Source organism: Hemiscyllium ocellatum, chromosome 10, assembly GCF_020745735.1.
Source record: "Hemiscyllium ocellatum isolate sHemOce1 chromosome 10, sHemOce1.pat.X.cur, whole genome shotgun sequence".
Taxonomy (NCBI): domain Eukaryota; kingdom Metazoa; phylum Chordata; class Chondrichthyes; order Orectolobiformes; family Hemiscylliidae; genus Hemiscyllium; species Hemiscyllium ocellatum.
The window spans coordinates 97,138,441-97,159,166 of record NC_083410.1 but is presented as its reverse complement, the minus strand read 5'-3'; the positions used below and the strand labels follow the sequence as shown (position 1 = coordinate 97,159,166).

The 20,726-nt window shown below is 44.7% G+C and overlaps 1 protein-coding gene across 1 annotated transcript in view; it reads right to left on the bottom strand.

Moving 5' to 3' along the window:
- Positions 1-20,726, bottom strand: part of dtd1 (D-aminoacyl-tRNA deacylase 1) — a 190,874-nt gene that overhangs the window by 19,651 nt on the left and 150,497 nt on the right. The gene's annotated exons all lie outside the window — the stretch shown is intronic.

Genomic DNA, 20,726 nt, shown 5'->3' with positions numbered 1-20,726 from the left:
TAGATTAATTAAGGATATCTGTTCAACAGGAATGAGTTGGACCAAAGTGTTTACCTGTGCTATATAACTCTATGATTCTATGCAATAGGGACGGGCACTGATTGTTGGCAGCCAACAGTGCCCACATCCCACAAACAAATTTTAAAAAGTAATACCATTAGAAGAAGTTCAGAAAAAGTTCACACGAATGATTCCTGGGAGCAAGGGCTTAGTTGGAAAAACTGGACCTACATCCATCGGGGTTTAGAAGAATGGGAGGCAATCTGATGGAAACATTAAAATCCCCAGGGGATGTGGCAGGATGGATGCCAAGAGGAGGTTGTGGGAGAGACTACAACCACAGTTTAAAGACATCTCCATTTAAGATGGAGGTGAGGAGAAACCTGCTCCTATCAGAGGGGTGTTGGCCTGTAAATTCACTTCCCCAGAGAGCAAGGGAGACAGGGTCATTGAATGACCCAGGACTTTCGATTACCATTGGAACAGATACATCCAGCATTAATCATGTCAAGAAGTGTCCAGGAGATTTTGAATATCTTGTTTTGTGAGCAGTCTTGCCCAGATGCCGTTCAGGCCTTGGCACATTGTCCATGATGATTCCTGATGAAGGGCTCTGGCCCGAAACGTCAAATTTCCTGTTCCTTGGATGCTGCCTAACCTGCTGTGCTTTAACCAGCAACACATTTTCAGCTCTGACCTCCAGCATCTGCAGACCTCACTTTTTACATTGTCCATGATGCCAGAGACAATACCTCTGAAGGGCACCAATCAACACTGTACAGATTAACCTAGAGAAAAGTGTCATGAATTATATTTGTCAGTGTTACATAACTTATTATATTTCCTATCCCTTTTAAAGATTTAATGCTAGTTTTATTCATCAATTGTAAACGGAAAGGGTTTCAAATTTCTTTTAATGATTTAATGTTTTCATTACGGAGTAATTCTGAGTGCAATTTAGTTCTCTCATTCATTTTAACACTCAATATTGTTTAAAGATTTCCAGAGAATGCATTTGAGGAAAGAATTAAGTGGGATCGGGTTCAGGGGTAAGGTTTGTGACTAAGGGGTTTGAGTATCGGGATGGTCGATTGGGAGTATGATGCGTTGGTGGGTGACTTCATTGGCAGTTGGATAGGTCAGGTCAGGACATTGGGAGTATGGGGAGAGGTGGAAGAGGAGGGAGGGGTTGGGATGTTTTGTTGGGTCTGGGGTCCATCAAGAATTTGCACGAGATCAAGCGAGGGTGGTTAGTTTAACAGTTAACCAGAAATTACAGTAAATTTTAACTCCCCTAACTTCTCCTAGGTAACTATCGAGCTAAGTATATTGAAACAAGTCAAAGTCTCTGAATCTAATTCAGAGTTGGGGACCATGTTAGACAGAATCCCAGATGTGGGGAAATTGCTCATCGAAGATTTCCTGGACCATTCCTGTGGAATTAGCTGGGTTGGGACTTCCACATTGTCCCAATGCACAAGTCCGGTCTACACTGCTGCGATGACACACTTGCTCTCGGAAGATTTGGGCCAATATTCCTTAAGGCCGAGTGAGATGTTGGATGGACGTGGACATCAAAAGTTATTGGGGACAAGTGGGAAGGTGGAATTGAGATCATAATTGGATCAACCATAATCTTGTCAAATGGCAGAAGCAGATTGAGGGGTCAAATGGCCTGCTCCTACTCCCAATTCATATGCTTGGAACAAATGGTGCCAATCCAATCTTGTTTTCAAAAAAATCTCTATACTCACTTCTCAGTCAAGAAATATCCCGATTCCTTTACCTTTGGTTCAACAGAAACACTATGTATTGCACTGGACTGCAACCCATTCCATGTCAATTATTCACAAGTTACATTTAACTTTGATTGGGTGGTATGTGACTCAGTGGTTGGCACTGCTGCCTCACAGCGCAAGGAACCATGGGCGGCACAGTGGCACAGTGGTTAGCACTGCTGCCTCACAGCGCCTGTAGACCCGGGTTCAATTCCCGACTCAGGCGACTGACTGTGTGGAGTTTGCACGTTCTCCCCGTGTCTGCGTGGGTTTCCTCCGGGTGCTCCGGTTTCCTCCCACAGTCCAAAGATGTGCAGGTCAGGTGAATTGGCCATGCTAAATTGCCCGTAGTGTTAGGTAAGGGGTAAATGTAGGGGTATGGGTGGGTTACGCTTCGGCGGGTCGGTGTGGACTTGTTGGGCCGAAGGGCCTGTTTCCACACTGTAAGTCTAATCTAATCAATTTCAGCCTCTGGCGACTGTCTGTGTGGAGTTTGCACATTCTCCCCATGTCTGCATGGGTTTCCTCCAGGTGCTCCAGTTTCCTCCCACAGTCCAAAGACGTGCAGGTTGGGTGGACGGACCATGCTAAATTGCCCGTAGTGTCCAGGGATGTACAGGCTAGGTGGGTTAGCCATGGGGAATGCAGGGTTACAGCTATAGGGTAGTGGATGGGTTTCGGTGGAATGCTTTTCAGAGGGTCAGTGCAGACTCAATGGGCAGAATGGCCTCTTTTCGCACTGTAGGGATTCTATATTTGGAACTTGCCTTTCACAAATGGAAACAACCAATGACAGGAAAAGGAAATTGAAGGGGCACTTGAAGCAAACAAACCGAAATGGGAAAAGCCGTGTTTAGGGATTTGGGGGAGTGGGTGGAGTGGGTTCCTGGCCGGGATGTCTTTCGGAAGGTGTGTGTGGACTCGTTGTGCCAAATGGTCCACTTCAACACTGTAGGGATTCTATGCTTTTCCTGTCTTGGCATTGCACAGAAGACTTTGCAAAATCTAATCACTGGTTTCCTTTTGCAAACTTCCAATCATTTGCGTTTTGAAAAGAAACTTGGCTTCCACCTTTCCCACCACCTATCTCTGGTAATCAGGATTTAAGAACTGGGAAACGAGTTATGGTCTTACAGACATTCCTCAGTGCAGTTCATCAATACAAGACACGCGCATACGGTGAGCAACAGTATCTTAGAAAACATTTCTCCACTCTGACAAATGCTTGGATTCTATAAATGAAACACAAAGATTCAGATTTTGCTTATCAGAATGTTTTGCAGTCAGTTAGAGCAGCTCCCTGTAATTTTTAGCTACAAAACGTTTGCCTGCCAAGTTAGTTCGTGAGGTGCAGGTAGATAGAGCCAGGCTGCACACCCACCATCTTGCTTTGTCCAGCTCAAATTACAAAATTGAGACATCTATTTTCAAAGAGGGAAATCTGAGTCACTTGCCCCACCAAATTTGTTCTTCTTGGAAGAATGTGATAACTGTTTCAGTTGCTTTTCATCAGTACCTTAACACTCAGTGCAAGTGAGATAAACAAACAGCACAGACAATGACAGGATTAATATTCTTAACAAACTATTTGTACGAATGCCCACAGATATGGGCGGCACGGTGGCACAGCGGTTAGCACTGCTGCCTCGCAGCGCCAGAGACCCGGGTTCAATTCCCACCTCAGGCGACTGACTGTGTGGAGTTTGCACGTTCTCCCCGTGTATGCGTGGGTTCCCTCCGGGTGCTCCGGTTTCCTCCCACAGTCCAAAGATGTGCGGGCCATGCTAAATTGCCCGTAGTGTTAGGTTAGAGGTAAATGTAGGAGTATAGGTGGGTTGTGCTTCGGCTGGTCGGTGTGGACCGAAGGGCCTGCTTCCACACTGTAAGTAATCTAATCTAATACATATGATCACTAATAATTCCTGAGGTATAACATAAACATTATCGTGCAGCATTTCATGGTTTTTAAAAAAAAATAGAAAGAAAGTGAACTCACTTCAATTACACTGTGGTACAACCATGATTATTAATGCATCATTGACACGATCATATTCATAAGGTCATAGAATCCCTACAGTGTGGAAATAGGCCATTTGGCCCAACAAGCCCACACCAACTCTCCGAAGAGTAACTCACCCTACCATAGTACTCTACATTTACCCCTAATCTACACATACCTGAACACTATGGGCAATTTAATTCACCTAAGATGCACATCTTTGGATCATGAGAGGAAACCAGAGCAGACAGGGGGAGAATGTGCAAACTCCACCCAGACAGTCACCCAAGGCTGGAAACAAAGAGTTGGATGTACGACTCAAGACACAGAAATAAGTGATACTGGCCATCCTAGCCTGTTTCGGTATCAAGGTGAGAACCAGCCCTAGCTAGGAAAACAATACTTTCCTGGGCAACTTGAAGGAAACCTTTCTGAGCAGTGTTGACAGTTTGTTGACTGCGTGCACCAGTGCTTAGTTTCCAGAGTATCTGGATCATGAGCTTCTTCTGCTGTCACAAATTTACTCCTGGATTTCTGACTCTGAGATTGACTGGAATTCTGAAGAAATGTTTGTGGCTCAGAGAAACATTGAACCTCGTGCTCACAGAATTGTTGCCAGCGAAGTTGCCTAATCCCTTCACCGTGGGGAGGAAATTGGAAGAATAGACATTGATCCAAATCTTGTGTTGCCGCACAGCTTGTGGCTAGCGTTCTCTTCTGCTTGACTGTGGTCTGTAATGATTTCCTTTATCTGTGAGAAAGTGCTGTTCAAACCTAGTCAGCTTTTGCAAACTCTTTTATCGACACCATTGTATGTCATGCTGTTCTTTGTAAGTGCACCTCTCACTAGTACAGGCTAGACCTTCCTTCCTTCACAGCCTCTTGTACATGACAGCTGATAACACTGTTGGTATAACACACTAAGATATTGGAGCACAACTAGGTCATTCAGCTCTGCTCCACCATTCGATCATGGCTAACATGTTTCTCAAACCCATTCTCCTACCTTCTCCCTGTAACCGTTGATCCCCTTACTAACTGAGAACCTATCTATCTCTGTCTTAAATACACTCAATGGCTTGGTCTCCACAACCTTCTGCAGCAATGGGTTCCACAGATTCACCACCCTCTGGCTGAAGAAATTGCTCACCTCAGTTCTAAGGGGTAGTCCCTTCATTTTGTGCCCTTGGGTCCCAGTCTCTCCTTTCCATGTTCACTCTCTCCAAGTCTCTTAGTATTCTCTAAGTTTCAATTCGATCACTCCCCCCACTCCCAATCCTTCTAAACTTCATCGAGTACATACACAGAATCCTCAACTGCTCTTCGTATCTCTATGTTCCTGGGATCATTCTTGAAAACCTCCATGAATGCCAACACATCCTTTCTTAGATACGGGGCCCAAAACTGCTCACAATATTCCAAATGGGGACTGGCCAGAGTCATATACAGCCTCAGCAGTATACCTCTGCTCTTGGTTACATTATGATATATGTCTCCAACATACCATATTCATAGAGTCATAGAAATGTACAGCATGGAAATAGACCCTTCGGTCCAACCCGTCCATTCCGACCAGATAGCCCAACCCAATCTAGTTCCACCTCCTAGCACCCGGCCCATATCCCTCCAAACCCTTCCTATTCATATACCCATCCAAATGCCTTTAAATGTTGCAGTTGTATCAGTCTCCACCACTTCCTATGGCTGCTCATTCCACATACGTACCATACTCTGTGTGAAAAATTTATCCCGTAGGTCTCTTTTTATATCCTCCCCTCTGACCCTAAATCTATGCCCTCTAATTCTGGACTCCCCGAACCCAGGGAAAAGACTTTGTCTATATATCCTATCCATGCCCCTCATGATTTTGTTAACCTCTATAAGGTCACCCCTCAACCTCTAAAGCTCCAGGGAAAACAGCCGCAGCCTGTTCAGCCTCTCCCTATAGCTCAAATCCTACAACAATGGCAACGTCCTTGTAAACCTTTTCTGAACCCTTTCAAGTTTCGCAACATCTTTCTGATAGGAAGGAGACCAGAATTGCACGCAATATTCCAACTTTAACCTAACCAATGTTCTACAGAGCTGCAACATGACCTCCCAACTTCTGTACTCAATGCTCTGACCAATAAAAGAAAGCATACCAAACACCTTCTTCACTATCCTATCTACCTGTGACTCCACTTTCAAGGAGCTATGAACCTGCACTACAAGGACTCTTTGCTCAGCAACACTCCCTAGGACCTTACCATTAAGTGTATAAGTCCTGCTAAGATTTGCTTTCTCTTAATGCAACACCTTGCATTTATCTGAATTAAACTCCATCTGCCACTTCTCAGCCCATTGGCCCATCTGGTCAAGATCCTATTGTTATCTGAGATAACCTTCTTCACTATCCACCACACCTCCAATTTTGCTGTTATCTGCAAACTTACTAACTTTACCTCTTATGCTCGCATCCAAATTTTTTATGTAAATGACAAAAAGTAGAGGGCCCAGCACTGATCCTTGTGGCATTCCACTGGTCACAGGCCTCCAGTCTGAAAAACAACCCTCCACCACCACCCTTTGTCTTCTACCTTTGTGCCAGTTCTGTATCCAAATGGCTAGTTCTCCCTGTATTCCATGAGATCTAATCTTGCTAACCAGTGGGTGGCACGGTGGCACAGTGGTTAGCACTGCTGCCTCACAGTGCCAGAGACCCGGGTTCAATTCCTGCCTCAGGCGACTGACTGTGTGGAGTTTGCACATTCTCCCCGTGTCTGCATGGGTTTCCTCCGGGTGCTCCAGTTTCCTCCCACTGTCCAAAAATGTGCAGGTCAGGTGAATTGGCCATGCTAAATTGCCCATAGTGTTAGGTAAGGGGTAAATGTAGGGGTATGGGTGGGTTGCGCTTCGGCGGGTCGGTGTGGACTTGTTGGGCCGAAGGGCCTGTTTCCACACTGTAAGTAATCTAATCTAATCTAATCTAAATTGCACGTAGTGTTAGGTGTAGGGGAATGGGCCTGGGTGGGTTGCACTTTGGCGGGTCAGTGTGGACTTGTTGGGCCGAAGGGCCTGTTTCCACACTGTAAGTAATCTAATCTAATCTAATCTAAATTGCACGTAGTGTTAGGTGTAGGGGAATGGGCCTGGGTGGGTTGCACTTTGGCGGGTCAGTGTGGACTTGTTGGGCCGAAGGGCCTGTTTCCACACTGTAAGTAATTAATCTAACCTCCCATGGGGAACCTTGTCAAATGCCCTACTGAAGTCCATATGGATCACATCTACCACTCAATCTTCTTTGTTACTTCTTCAAAAAAACTCAATCAAGTTTGTGAGACATGATTTCCCATGCACAAAACCATGTTGACTATCCCTAATCAGCCTTTGCCTTTCCAAATACATGTACATCCTGTCCCTCAGGATTTCCTCCAACAACTTGCCCACCACTGAGGTCAGGCTCACCGGTCTATAGTTCCCTTGTTCTTACCGCCCTTCTTAAACAGTGGCACCATGTTAGCCAACCTCCAGTCTTCCAGCACCTCACCTGTGAGTATCAATGATACAAATATCTCAGTAGGCGGCCCAGAAATCACTTCTCTAGCTTCCCACAGAGTTTTAGGATACACCTGATCAGGTCCTGGGGATTTATCCACCTTTATGCATTTCAAGACATCCAGCACTTCCTCCTCTGTAATATGGACATTTTGCAAGGTGTTACTATCTATTTCCCTACAGTCTATATCTTCCATATCCTTTTCCACAGTAAATACTGATGCAAAATATGCATTTAGTATCTCCCCCATTTTCTGCGGCTCCACACATATTCATTCTCATTATATCACATTCCTGGTCCCTGATAATCAGAAACCAGACCTAAGCACATGGGGACTCTCAGAAGGCCATGCACATTGATTCCACAGGAAAGGTCCAGAAAATCTGAACTTCCGAGGCCAATTCCCAGCTCCCTAGGAGCAAGTCTCCAATTTACACTTGGGACAGTTCCAATATGGACTTACTAAATCAGGTAATGTTAAAACAATGCCTAATACCTGGGTAAGTACACAACCCTGCCTGCCTCAACTGCCCCTCTGACCCTGAGCAACACCCCTCTCCCCAAGAGGATCCCACCTCCAGCCTCCCCCCAGATCTGATGTGACTCATTCTCCCCCACCCCCATGGCCTGACAATCCATTTTGACCCATCCCACTGTGATTACCACCCCTCAGGAGATTCAAACCATAGTCTTTAATTCTTTACCCTACTCCATCCCTCAGGAAGGCTGAGGGTGGAAGCGAAAACAGAGATCGAAAAATAAGTTTGCAACAACAAATGCCATCCTTTTATGCAACATTCAATCTGAAGCTTTCCATCAAAAGCTGATCTGTGAGCATTTGTCCATATTTAAATAAAACGAACACAAGACATTGTTTTGAGAGGGATAGAATTAATAAGTCGGCAAGTTATGTTGAACCAGCATTAGAACCTTGCTTAGATCATCCTTGGAATGCTGATTCTGGATTAGTGGTGCTGGAAGAGCACAGCAGTTCAGGCAGCATCCAAAGTGCAGCGCTGTACACTGTTCTGGTATCATGAAAAGGGCATTGAGAAACTGGAGAGAGTGCAAGAAAAATTCACACAAATATGTTCCAGAAATGCAAGGTTACTCTGACCAGAAAGGGGGAAAGGACTGGATCTCTTTCACTTGATGAAAAGGCAGAGTGGTGGCATAACATGGGGTCATGGAATTATGAAATGTTTTGATAATGTAAACACAGGGAGGGAGGATTAAAACTTAAAGACATCAATATAAGACAGTCACCAAGAAATCCAGTGGGGAATTCAAAAGAAAGTTGCGAAATTGCAACCACGGGTGAATGGTTGAGCTGAAAAAGGCACAAACATTAAAAAGAAGGCTAGGTTAACAAAGGAGAAAGAGAGAGAGAGACAAAGAGAAAAAGAGAGAGAGAGATAGGAAGGAACAGAGGGCCATGCTGATAAATTTGGATGAAGGAGGACAGAAGGGAATTCTTTTACAGAATGACTGGTTGGGCTGATTGGCCTGTTTATCAGCTATATGTTGAATGTAATGCTGTATGTTATCATACGATCCACTTTGATAGGGAGACCAAAGAGACGCAACATTAGCAATGTCATGGAGTCATAAGGATGTACAGCATGGAAACAGACCCTTCGGTCTAATCTGTCCATGCCGACCAGATATCCCAACCCAATCTAGTCCCACCTGCCAGCACCCGGCCCATATCCCTCCAAACCCTTCCTATTCATATACCCATCCGAATGCCTCTTAAATGTTGCAATTGTACCAGCCTCCACCACCTCCTCTGGCAGCTCATTCCATACACGTACCACCCTCTGTGTGAAAAAGTTGCCTCTTAGGTTCCTTTTATATCTTTCCCCTCTCACCCTAAACCTATGCCCTCTAGTTCTGGACTCCCCCAACCCCAGGGAAAAGACTTTGTCTATTTATCCTCTCCATGCCCCTCATAATTTTGTAAACCTCTATAAAGTCACCCCTCAGCCTCTGACATTCCAGGGAAAACAGCCCCAGCCTGTTCCGTCTCTCCCGATAGCTCAAATCCTCCAACCCTGGCAACATCCTTGTAAATCATTTGAAAGGGGAGACATGATCAAAGAGACTTGCGGCTGTATATACGCAAAGCTTTGAAGGTGGAAATATGACCCAAGTAGGCTGTTAGTAAAAAGCATTTGAGATCTGTAGCTTTAGCAACAGAGCACAAATGAAAGGAAGCTACGCTAAATGACTACAAATGCTTAAGCCTTTGTTAATGGAGAATGCTCACTGCACTGTGCAAAAGGTTTCAGGACCTTGGAGAGGGCACAGAAGAAATTTATTCGAATGGTACTGGGACTGTGAGACTTCAGGTATGTGCAGAGACTAGAGAAACTAAGGTTGTTCTCTTTAGAACGGGGAAGGCATAGGGAAAATATGACTGGGGTTTTAAAATCATGGACAGTTTCGATAGCGTAATGCAGGTGAAATTGCTTCCAGTGGGAGGAGAATTCCTGACAAGAAGGACACAGGTTAAGAGGAGAGACAAAACAGTCAGCAGAAGAGGATTTTTATTAACACATAAAGCACACTGCTGGAATCTGGAATCAGATTCATCATTCACACATTCAAAGGAGTGGCTCAGTGGTTAACACTGCTGCCTCAAAGCGCCAGGGACCCAGGTTCAATTCCAGCCTCGGGTGACTGTCTGTGTGGAGTTTGCACATTCTTCCCCCTGGCTGTGTGTGTTTCCTCCAGGTGCACTGGTTTCCTTCCACAGTCCAATGTGCAGGCCATGCTAAATTGCCCATAATTTTCAGGGATGTGTAGGTTAGGTGCATTAGTCAGGGGTAAATATAGGGTAAGGGAATGGGTCTGGGTGGGTTACTCTTCGGAGGGTCAGTGTGGACTTGTTGGGCCAAATGACCTGTTTCCACATGCAGTAGGGATTCTAAATATAAAAAACTTGAGAGGTAAACAATTTACCAGACTAGAGGTAATGCAGTATAAGTTGGATACCTCTATATGGACATTATAGGATCCATAATCTCCCTTCTGTGCAAAATTATGCTGACTTTTGTTTTGAAGAATTGATTGCAGCTAGCAGTCAGTTTTAACACAACGAATTTAGAGGTATTCAGCAATTGTGCAAAACCATATACATACAGTCTTGTAAAGGATATTACAGGGAACAATCACAAGGCATGTGGTGAGAAATTAATAAAGTCGGTAGTCTATAGAGCCTGGGGTTTGCTCCGAGTTTGAGGAATTGAAGTTGATCTGTTGTGTCAGGAAGAATGGTTCGACTGAATTTTGAGATCCAGTCTAATTGTGAGTCACTTGTTGACACTGTCATTGTATCATGTCACATAATCTTTGGGCATTACCACTGAATTAACCAGACGACATGACTTGCATTGCGGATTTGGTGAAAATATTACTTTATTCACTTGACCATTCGGCTGTTCATCCTGGTCTATGCATCTGTCAAAGAGGGGAAAGACTGGAGAAGTTAGACCATAAGATCACAAGACCATAAGTGGAAGTAAGGCCATTCGGCCCATCGAGCCCACTCCGCCATTCAATCATGTTCAATCAAATTCGGAGTGCTGTCCTTAGAGCAGGGAAGTTCTCAGAGAAATTTAATAGAGCTATCCAAATAATGAAGTGCTTTGGTTCAGTAACAAAGGAGGAACTGTTTCAAGTGCTTACCAGGGGACACAGATTTAAGTGACGAGCGAAAGAACAAGGGGGGTGACATGAAACAACTTATTCTTGTTTAAATGCAGCAAGATTTGTAGATTAGAATTAGAATCCCTACAGTGTGGACACAGACCCTTTGGCCCAACAAGTCCACACCGAGCCTCAGAAGAGTAACCCACCAAGACCCATTCCCCTTTCTTATTACTCGACATTTACCCCTGACTAATGCACCGAACCTGCTCATCCCTGACCACTATGGGGAATGTTAGCGTGGCCGATTCAGCGATCAATCCTTGAGGAGAACACAGACATTACAGCAATGTGGGAGAAAAACACAGAAGAGGGAGACTAATTTGATCGTTCTTTTCATGGAACCAGCCTAAGGTTCAATGTCCTCCCTCTGTGCTTTAACTCTGCTATTTTGCTATTCTGACAGTAAGAACATTCCCAGCCGTAGATGAAACACGACCTTCAGAACTTTTCTGACCTGCTTTTGCAAAAATAAATCCTCCACTGAATCAGTTGCCATAGCAACACAAATAACTTCAGCCTGGACAATCAGGACACCCAGAGTTCAGCTTTAAATAATAAGATTGTTGGCTTGACTTTGCAATTCACTCTTATCTCCATTTTGCACATTTAGGAGCAAATGAACATGCTATTCACTCGGTAGACTGCGGAGTACCCAAATTCTCCAAATAAGGTGAGCAGTTACTTGTAAAACACATCCAGGGAACTGCCTCATACATTGTTAGATCTGAGAGCAAAACTCTCACTATTGAAATTTGTCCATTTTCCAAGAGCAGCACGCTTTTGAGGACTTTCAAAATGCTTGTATAAACATGAATAGGCCATTCCGACCTTCAAGCCTGTCCCGTCATTCAATTAGGTCTTGACTGATCTGTGCCTCAATCCCATTGGCTCTGCTTTGACTAATATTCCAAAAATGCCCGAACGTATTAGAAATCTGTTGATCTCTGGCACGAACATTGCTGCTATTTTGGGGGAGACGAATTCAGATTTCCACTACATTTGGGTGAAAAGCTGCTCCTAATTTTTCACAAAAACAGCGTTCCCCCCCACCCCCGTCTTGTTCTGAATTCTGCCACCAGAGGAAATGGTCTCTCCCTGTTGATCTGACTGAACCCCTTCAATTCTTCAAACACCCTGATCAGATCGGCCTTTAACCATCCACATTCAGGGAAATTTTAACCTCTTCCACTCTTCTCATAAGTTTACGTTTTGGGGCACAGTATGCCAATGACTGCCAGCCTCCGATGACTCCCAGCCTCAACACAAACGGGGTGAGGGGTCCTCCCGGCCTAGCGTAGTGACTCCCCACCTCCGCCAATCTGGGCTCACGGCATGGCATGGCGACCTCTCAGCCTGGCGTGGCAGTCTTCTGGTTTTACATGGTGATTTCTCAGTCTGGTATGGACTCAGCTTGGATTCCCAGTCTCGAGGTGATTCCAGAATGATCTCCCAGCCTCAGGAACCTCCAGGTGAAGCCCAGCACAGTCTGGAGCCAAGGCCCAGTATGGACTGGAGGTGAGGTGCCAGTATGGTCTGGTTTGGAAGACCATTGTTCTGAACTCCTACTTCTGCAATGCCGGACTTATTATTTCTGTATTCTTCTAAGATCTTGTAACTGAAGGAGCTGTAGCTAGGTACCTAAGTTGGTGCTATAAGTGGTGACTTATAAACTTTTTACTGTACTCATTTGGGTAGCAGGGACTCAGCGGTTAGCACTGCTGCCTCACAGCACCAGGGACCCGGGTTCAATTCCAGCTTCGGGTGACCATGTAGAGTTTACACATTCCCCCAGTGTCTGCATGAGTTTCCTCAGGGTGCTCCAGTTTCCTCCCACAATCCAAAGATGTGCAGGTTGGGTGAATTGGACAGGCTAACATTGCCCATAGTGTGCAGGGATGAGTAGGTTAGGTGTATTAGTCAGGAGTAAATATAGGGAAATAGTGTAGGGGAATGGGTCTGAGTGGGTTACTGTTTGGAGGGTCAGTGTGGACTTGTTGGGCCAAATGGCCTGTTTCCAAACTGTACGGATTCTATGACAAATGTGACAAGAAAGTTAATTCTAATTCTATTGCCCTGATGAATCTACATTGTACCCCTTCCACAGCCAATGTATCATCTCTGAAGAATGGAGCTTTAAAAAGTGTGGATAGTATTTTAGCTGGGCCCTAACAAGACTCTGTATAACCGACTCATCATCTCCTCCTCAACCGCAATAACCATAAAAGAAACAATTTTTAAAATTGAGGCCCACATTGCAGTGGAAGACATTAAGAACATGTTCATTTCAGCAACAAGGCATCAGTAGAATCTTTAATACAAATGAGGTGGAAGTCCTAAACCTCTTGAAGAAATCCTCAAGGATCAAAGGCACTTCCCCCAGTGTTGAGCTAGTTTATTTGCAAAGCCCCGTTAGCATCAGTCACCCCGAGGGAGTCAAATCAACACTAGGGAAGTGGCAGTAAGTTAGGAGCAGGCCAGTTATAGTGATATTTCAAGTGAGTGGCAAAATGAACATAAGTAACTACAGTTCTATCAAACCTACTTCAGTTCCATTTAAGAAAATAGAATAAAGCTGACAGGAGCAAATGAAAACAAAATCTGTGCAACAATATCCTGCTAAAGTGCATTCAATAGCCTCCTGCCTGACTACTCTCATTCTGTGTCAAAAAGTGTGGTGCTAGAAAAGCACAGCCGGTCAGGCAGCAACCAAGGAGCAGGAGAGTCAACGTTTCGAACATAAGCCCTTCATCAGGAAATTGCTCTTCACCCTGATGAAGAACTTATGCTCGAAACATTGACTCTCCTGCTCCTCAGATGCTGCCTGGTCGGCTGTGCTTTTCCAGCCTCACACTCTCAACTCTGATCTCCAGCATCTGCAGCCCTCACTTTCTCCAGCGTCTATTCTGTGTAGAGGAAGGCAGTGCCCAAGTTATTCATGGTTAAATACTGCTTTTAAACTCATTTGTGGGATGTGGGCATTTACTGGACTGGCCAAGTGCAGCATTTACTACCCATTCCTAACTACCCTTCAGAAGACACTGCTGCGCCACCTTCTCAAACTATTATAGGTACAGCTGATTAGGGAGGGAATTCCAGGGTTTTGATCCCAACAATTGTTCCAAGTCCGGATGACGAGAGGGTTTGGGGGAGAATTTGCAATGGGTGGTTTCCCCAAGACTCAAACAGCCTTTACCCTCCTAGATAGCAGGTGACCCATCATTAACAAGGCTGCCATGGGCCCCAGAGGAATATAGCTCCCCTTTAAGAAGTCAATGTTTTGTAAATAGTTAGGAACTGTGTTAATTTGTTCATGGGGATGAAGGTGTTGCTGGTAAGGCCTGCATTTTGTAATGAGCTGCTGCATTGAACCATTGCTGTCCATGCAATGTTGGTACACCAAAATTGTTATGATGAAGGGAGTTCCAGTATGTTGACCTATTGACAGTGAAGGAACACTGATAGACTTCCAAGTCAGGACGGTGTGTGACTTGGAGGAGAACTCCTGGGTGATGGGAGTTCCCACGTATCTGCTGCCCTCGTCCTGCTAGATGGTAGCGATTGCAGGTTTAGAAGATGCTGTTGAAGGAGCTGAGATGAGTTGCAACAGTGCATCCAACAGATGGAGGGACTGAATGCTGGAGGTGGTTCATGTGATGTCAATCACGCCAGCGTGCTATGACTTTGATCGTATTGAGCTTCCTGAGTGTTGCTGGAGCTGCACTAATCCAGCCTTGCAGACAAATATTCCACCACAGCTTATAGTTCTGGATTGTGAGCAAGTTTGCAGAGTCGGGGGGTGAGTTACTCACCACAGAATTCATCATCTGCTCTTGGAGACATGAGATTTATACAGCTGGTCCAGTTCAGCTCCTGGTCAATGGCAATCCCCAGGATGTTGATGGGAGGAGGGCGGAATTCAGTGATAGTAATACCGCTGAACATCAATGCGATATGCTTAGATGTGTTCTCCTGTTGGAGATGGTCACTGCTTGGAACATGTGTGGCACAAGTGTTATCTACCACATATAATCGGAACTTTTGAAACAGGAGCAAAAATAGACCATTTGGTCAAACGAACAGCTCCACTGTTCAATAGGTGTCACAGCGTCTGCTGGGGTCACCATGAAGGTCTCCTCTTCTGAGACTCATCCATCTCTCCTGAGATGTGGTCAGCCTTCAGTTAAACCCACCCTCAGTCAGCAGTCTGTCTAATGAGAGAGCAGCCTTATGCTCTTCTGGGACTATGATGCTGTAATCCAATATGACAAAATTAGAAATTGTGCAATATAGAAGGATCAATTAAAAAGCACTAAAAGATGCCTGTGCCAGGGCAGCACAATAGCTCAGTGGTTAGCACTGCTGCCTCTCAACACCAGGGACCCAGGCTCGATTCCAGCCTTGGGTGACTGTCTGTGTGGAGTTTGCACATTCTCCCCGTGTCTGTGCGGGCTTCCTCCGGGTGTTCCGGTTTCCTTCCACAATCCAAAGATGTGCAGGTCAGGTGGATTGGCATCAGGAAATACAGTTACAGGGAGAGGGACAGGAGTATGTCTGGGTGGGATCCTCCTCTTCAGAGGGCTGGTGCGGACTCGATGGCTGAATGGCCTGCTTCCACACTGTAGGCATTCTATGATTCTAACTAAATGCTGAGAGATTGCAGAGCTCTGAGGTGCACAGAAATATCTTAGTATGTTAATCACAAGAGATTAGTATTCAGTCGTAGCAGTTAATTAGGAAAGTTAATTGAATTTGATCATTTATCCAAAGGGGAATAAAGAAGAGTGGGGAGGTTATGTTTCAGTTAGACAGGGCACTGGTGAGCGCATATCTGGTGTATTGTATATAGTATTGGTTTTATTAAATAATGTAGAATATAAATACAATTGAAGCAATTCACAGAGGTTTTACTGAACTGATAATGACAGTTTGTCTTATGAGAAAACATAGAGAGTTCAGGCTTATACCCTCTGGAGTTTTGAAGAGTAGGAGGTGACTTGATTGAAACAAGTGAAAACCTGAGGAGTCTCAGAAGGGTGGACGTGGAGAGGATGTTGACTATAGTGGGAGAAGTTGGAGCTAGGGAAACACTTTTTTAAACATTACGAGTTAAGACAGAGAGGAGGAAATCTCTCTTTTCTCACAGAAGGCCATGTGTCTTTGGAACTCTCTTCCCACAAGGCAATGGAAACAAAATCTTTGATTATTTCTAAGGCAGTGGATAAATAGATTCCAGATAAGCAAGGAGGTGAAAGGTTATTGACAGTAGGTGGGAATGCAGAATAGTCAGATCAACGATGATCTAACAAAATGGCAGAGCAGGCTCGAGGGGCCTGGTGGCACGATCCACCTTGTAATCCATACACTCATGTGTCAAAAACCCCATCTGGTTAACTAATGCCCTTCAGGAGAAGAAATCTGCCCATGTTACCTGGTATGGTGACTCCATGCCCTCAACAATATGGCTGCCTCTGAACCACGCTCTGAACTGACCTGCCAAAACGCTCAATTGTGTCAAACCATTATGAAAAGTTGCAAGAAGAAAGGCGAATGGCTTAGCCTTCATTGACCTTGCTACTTGATTTTGTCTACTTGTGTGAAATTTAAAGGCCTCTCTTACTGAGCCATCAGGCAACACCGGAAATATATCTTCAAGCCAAAGTGCCAGATTCCTCCATCATTGTCAGTCCTGGCAGATCCTGTTCCACCAGGAGCATAGACCTACTAGAGATGGCAGCCCTGTGGTATACACTCAAGGCTGACTGGTCTTGAAAAGCCTCAACTTTGATTCACGTCCCAAAATGTCACATTGCACTTGGTCAAACAAAAATACGTTCATTTGGAGGAAGCACTGAGGGTGGCAAGGGAACAGAATGCACGCCAGGTTAGGGACAACCACTGCTGACCAAGTTGGTTGAGTCACAGGCTCATTGAGTCATTGAGTCATACAGCACAGAAAAAGACCCTTCAGTCCAATCAGTCCATGCTGACCATAATCCCAAACTAAACACGTCCCATTTACCTGCCCTCAGCCCACATCCCCCCCAAACATTTCTTATTCATGTACTTATCCATATGGCTTCTAAACATTATAACTGTACCCATATTATTCACTTCTTCTGGAAGTTCATTCCATATATGAACCACTCTCTGTGTAAAAGAATTGCCTCTTGTGTCTTTTTTAAATATTTCTCTCTCACTTTAAACACATGTCCTGAAATTCCCCACCCTAAGGAAAAGGCACCTGCCATTCATCTTATCTGTCCCCCTCATGATTTTATAAACCTCTAGAAGGTCACCCCTCAACCTCTATGCTCCAGTGAAAAAAGTCCCAGCTTATCCAACCTCTCCTTATAACTCAAACCCTCCATTCCCAGTAACATCCTGGTAAATCTCTTCTGAAACCTCTCCAACTCCATAATATCCTTCTTGTAACAGGGCGACCAGATCTGGATACAGGACCCCAGAAGAGGCCTCACCAATGTCCTGTACAACTTCACCATGACGTTAAAGACATTTCTGCCAGAACAGGGCTACAGAAGATAGTGAGAGAACCAGCATAAGGGAAAAGCCTCACTGATCTACCAGTTGCAGATTAATCTGTCCTTTAAGACCTGTTATGACCCACTTGGGAAAGTGCACTGATTCCTGAACCCCACCACTCCAGATATTGATTAAATATTTAATGTTTGTGGCAAAGTCCGCAAAGTCTCCAGTCTGCCTGTCAGGTGGAATTAGGTTAATAGAATAAACTGATCATTTTCCTCTACTTAACAAGAATTACTGTTTATTACACATGAATATGTTCCACACACATGTAGACAAAACTATGAACGAACAACAGCACAACTCTACTATTTTAAGCCTCTATGCACGTATACAGACAATCAAAAAAAAACATTGGTATCATAGATGGAGGAAAAACGGTGCTGGGGAAGCAGAGTTCAATAGCACCAGTCCACATGAATGATGAGATGTCCTTTTCACTTCCCAGGATTTTCTACTCTCTAATCCCCTTTCTGGATTCTTTTGTTGCTCCAAGGAGGCACACAGCGACTAGTATTCTAATTATAAAGTCTTTTAGTTACTGGTTAAGGATATAACTTACAGCAACTGGTGGGAGAAAACATCTGGCTTTCTTTAGGCATCAATAATTTATACTACAGCGATAGAGGCACAGAACCTGTTCCTTCATCAGTCCAGAGGCTTCTCTCCCTCTGTTTTAAACCTGTTTGCCTGCCCAGAAGCCAAACAGAGAGTCATCATCAGTCTGACGATGTCTTGCAACCACAAATAGTCACATCTGCAGAAACCAATCAGCCACTTTGTTGCTGGATGAATCCTGCTGTGTAAACACGCACAGTGCTATGCCATCTTATCTCACTTCTCCCCCTACATTTTGCAAAGCAACAGTGTGAACACAACTCACAAAGAGTCATACAGTCATAGAGATGCACAGCATAGAAACAGACCCTTCGGTCCAACTTGTCCATGCCGAACAGACATCCAAACCTAATCAAGTCCCATTTGCCAGCTCTTGGTCCATGTCCTTCTAGACCCTTCCTGTTCATGTACCCATCCAGAGCCTTTTAAATGTTGTAATTGTACCAGCCTCCACCACTTCCTCTGGCAGCTCATTCCATACACGTACCACCCTCTGCATGAATAAGTTGCCCCTTAGGTCCCTTTTATATCTTTCCCCTCTCACCCTAAACCTGTGCCCTCTGGTTCTAGACTCTCCCACCCCAGGGAAAAGACCTTGTCTATTTATCCTATCCATGCCCCTCATGATTTTATAAACCTCTATAAAGGCCTCTCTCAGCCTCCGATGCTCCAGGGAAAACAGCCCCAGCTTGTTCACTCTCTCCCAATAGCTCAAACCCCCCAACCCTGGCAACATCACAATTTCAGCAATTGCATACAGTCTTTGGTTTTAGAACAGTCCTTTCCCCTTTCTTTAAATCTGCAATCGAGGATAAATAACTATAAAAAAAGGTGTTAGTTACAGTACGCACAGTCATTGTAGACATTAAGACTGGTCTTTAAGTGAGGGCACTATCCAATGTAGTGTGCGGATATAACAGCACGCTAAATGGGATAGATTTCAAACAGATCAAGCAGCTCTGAACCCATGAGGCACCATGGACCATCAGTAACCAGAAAAGTCTACCACAAACTGTAAACCCCTTTACCGTCACCACCAACACAGCTGATCAACCCCATTTCAAGATGAGGAGCATGATAGCAGGGCAAAAGCCGCACTATCAAAAAATAAGATGCATTTGCAACTCAGGACTACTTGGAAGCCAAACAGCGGATGCTGTATGTTATAGACAGCAGAATCAACAGATAAACTTCACACTCCATAGCTTTGTGAATAGCAATGGAAAATTAAACAGAAAATGGAGGTTCCACAAACATCCCCGCCCTCAATGAGGGGGTGGGCGTGGAGTGGGAGTCGAGCACGCAGGGCTGCAGCATTTGCAACCACCTTCAGCCAGAAATGGATGATCCATCTCAGTTTAGCCCCTGAGATCCCCAGCATCACAGACGGCAGTCTTCAGCAAATTTGATTCACTTCACGGGACATCCAGAAACAGCTGAGCACATTGTGTGCAGTGAAGCCGTGATGCTCAACTCTTGTGCTCCCAAGCTATTTATGATCTTCCAGCCCAGCTACAATACTGCCATCTAACCAACAAGACTGACAAAATTGCTGACAAATGTCCTGTTCTTTAATCTAATCCGGCCAATCATCACACTATTCACCTACCCACAAACGTTGGCACCATATTGTAAGGGGTAATCAATTGTGTTGACAATTGGCATGAACAACCTGCTCATCAATACTCATTGGCTCCCACCATAATTGGTCCATTTTATAGATGAGGTGACAGTTACTGCCATTAGTATCAAGGTGGTATTCATCTTAATTTGGCAAAAAGAAGACAAAAAGAAACTGATGTCAAGGGGTCAAAGGGATCAAGGGATTCTCAGCATGGAATTATGCCTGAAACAAAAGCAGATGGGTGTTGGAGGTCAACCAACCCAATCACAAGACACCACCACATGAGATCCTCAGGTCACTGTCTTCTGTTCAATTATCTTCAGCTCCTTCATTCATGACTTTCCTCAATTATAATATCAGAGGTAAGGTTACATAGCACAGTCTGTTCAGATCCATTAACAATACCTTAGCGAATGAAGCAATCCATGCCCAATGCAGCAAGGCCGATCAACATTCAGGCTTGCTTAAATAAGTGACAAATAGCATCCATAATGCAGAAGTGACAGACAATCACCATCTCCTTGAAAAATTGATCGAAACCTCTCCTTTGAAATTCAGGAGTGTAACAGTCAGCAACCTTCCCCAGTACCTTACCATCAAGTGTATAAATCCTGCCCTGATTTGCCTTTCCCAAATGCAGAACCTCACATTTGTCCAAATTAAACTCCATCTGCCACTCCTCGGCCCATTGGCTCATTTGATCAAGATCCCGTTGTGCTCTGTAACCCTCTTCGCTGTCCGCTACACCTCCAATTTTGGTGTCATCTGCAAACTTACTAACTGTAACTCCTATGTTCACATCCAAATCATTTACAAAAATGACAAAAAGCTGTAGACCCAGCACTGATCCTTGTGGCACACCACTGGTCACAGTCCTCCAGTCTGAAAAGCAACCCTCCCTCACCACCTTCT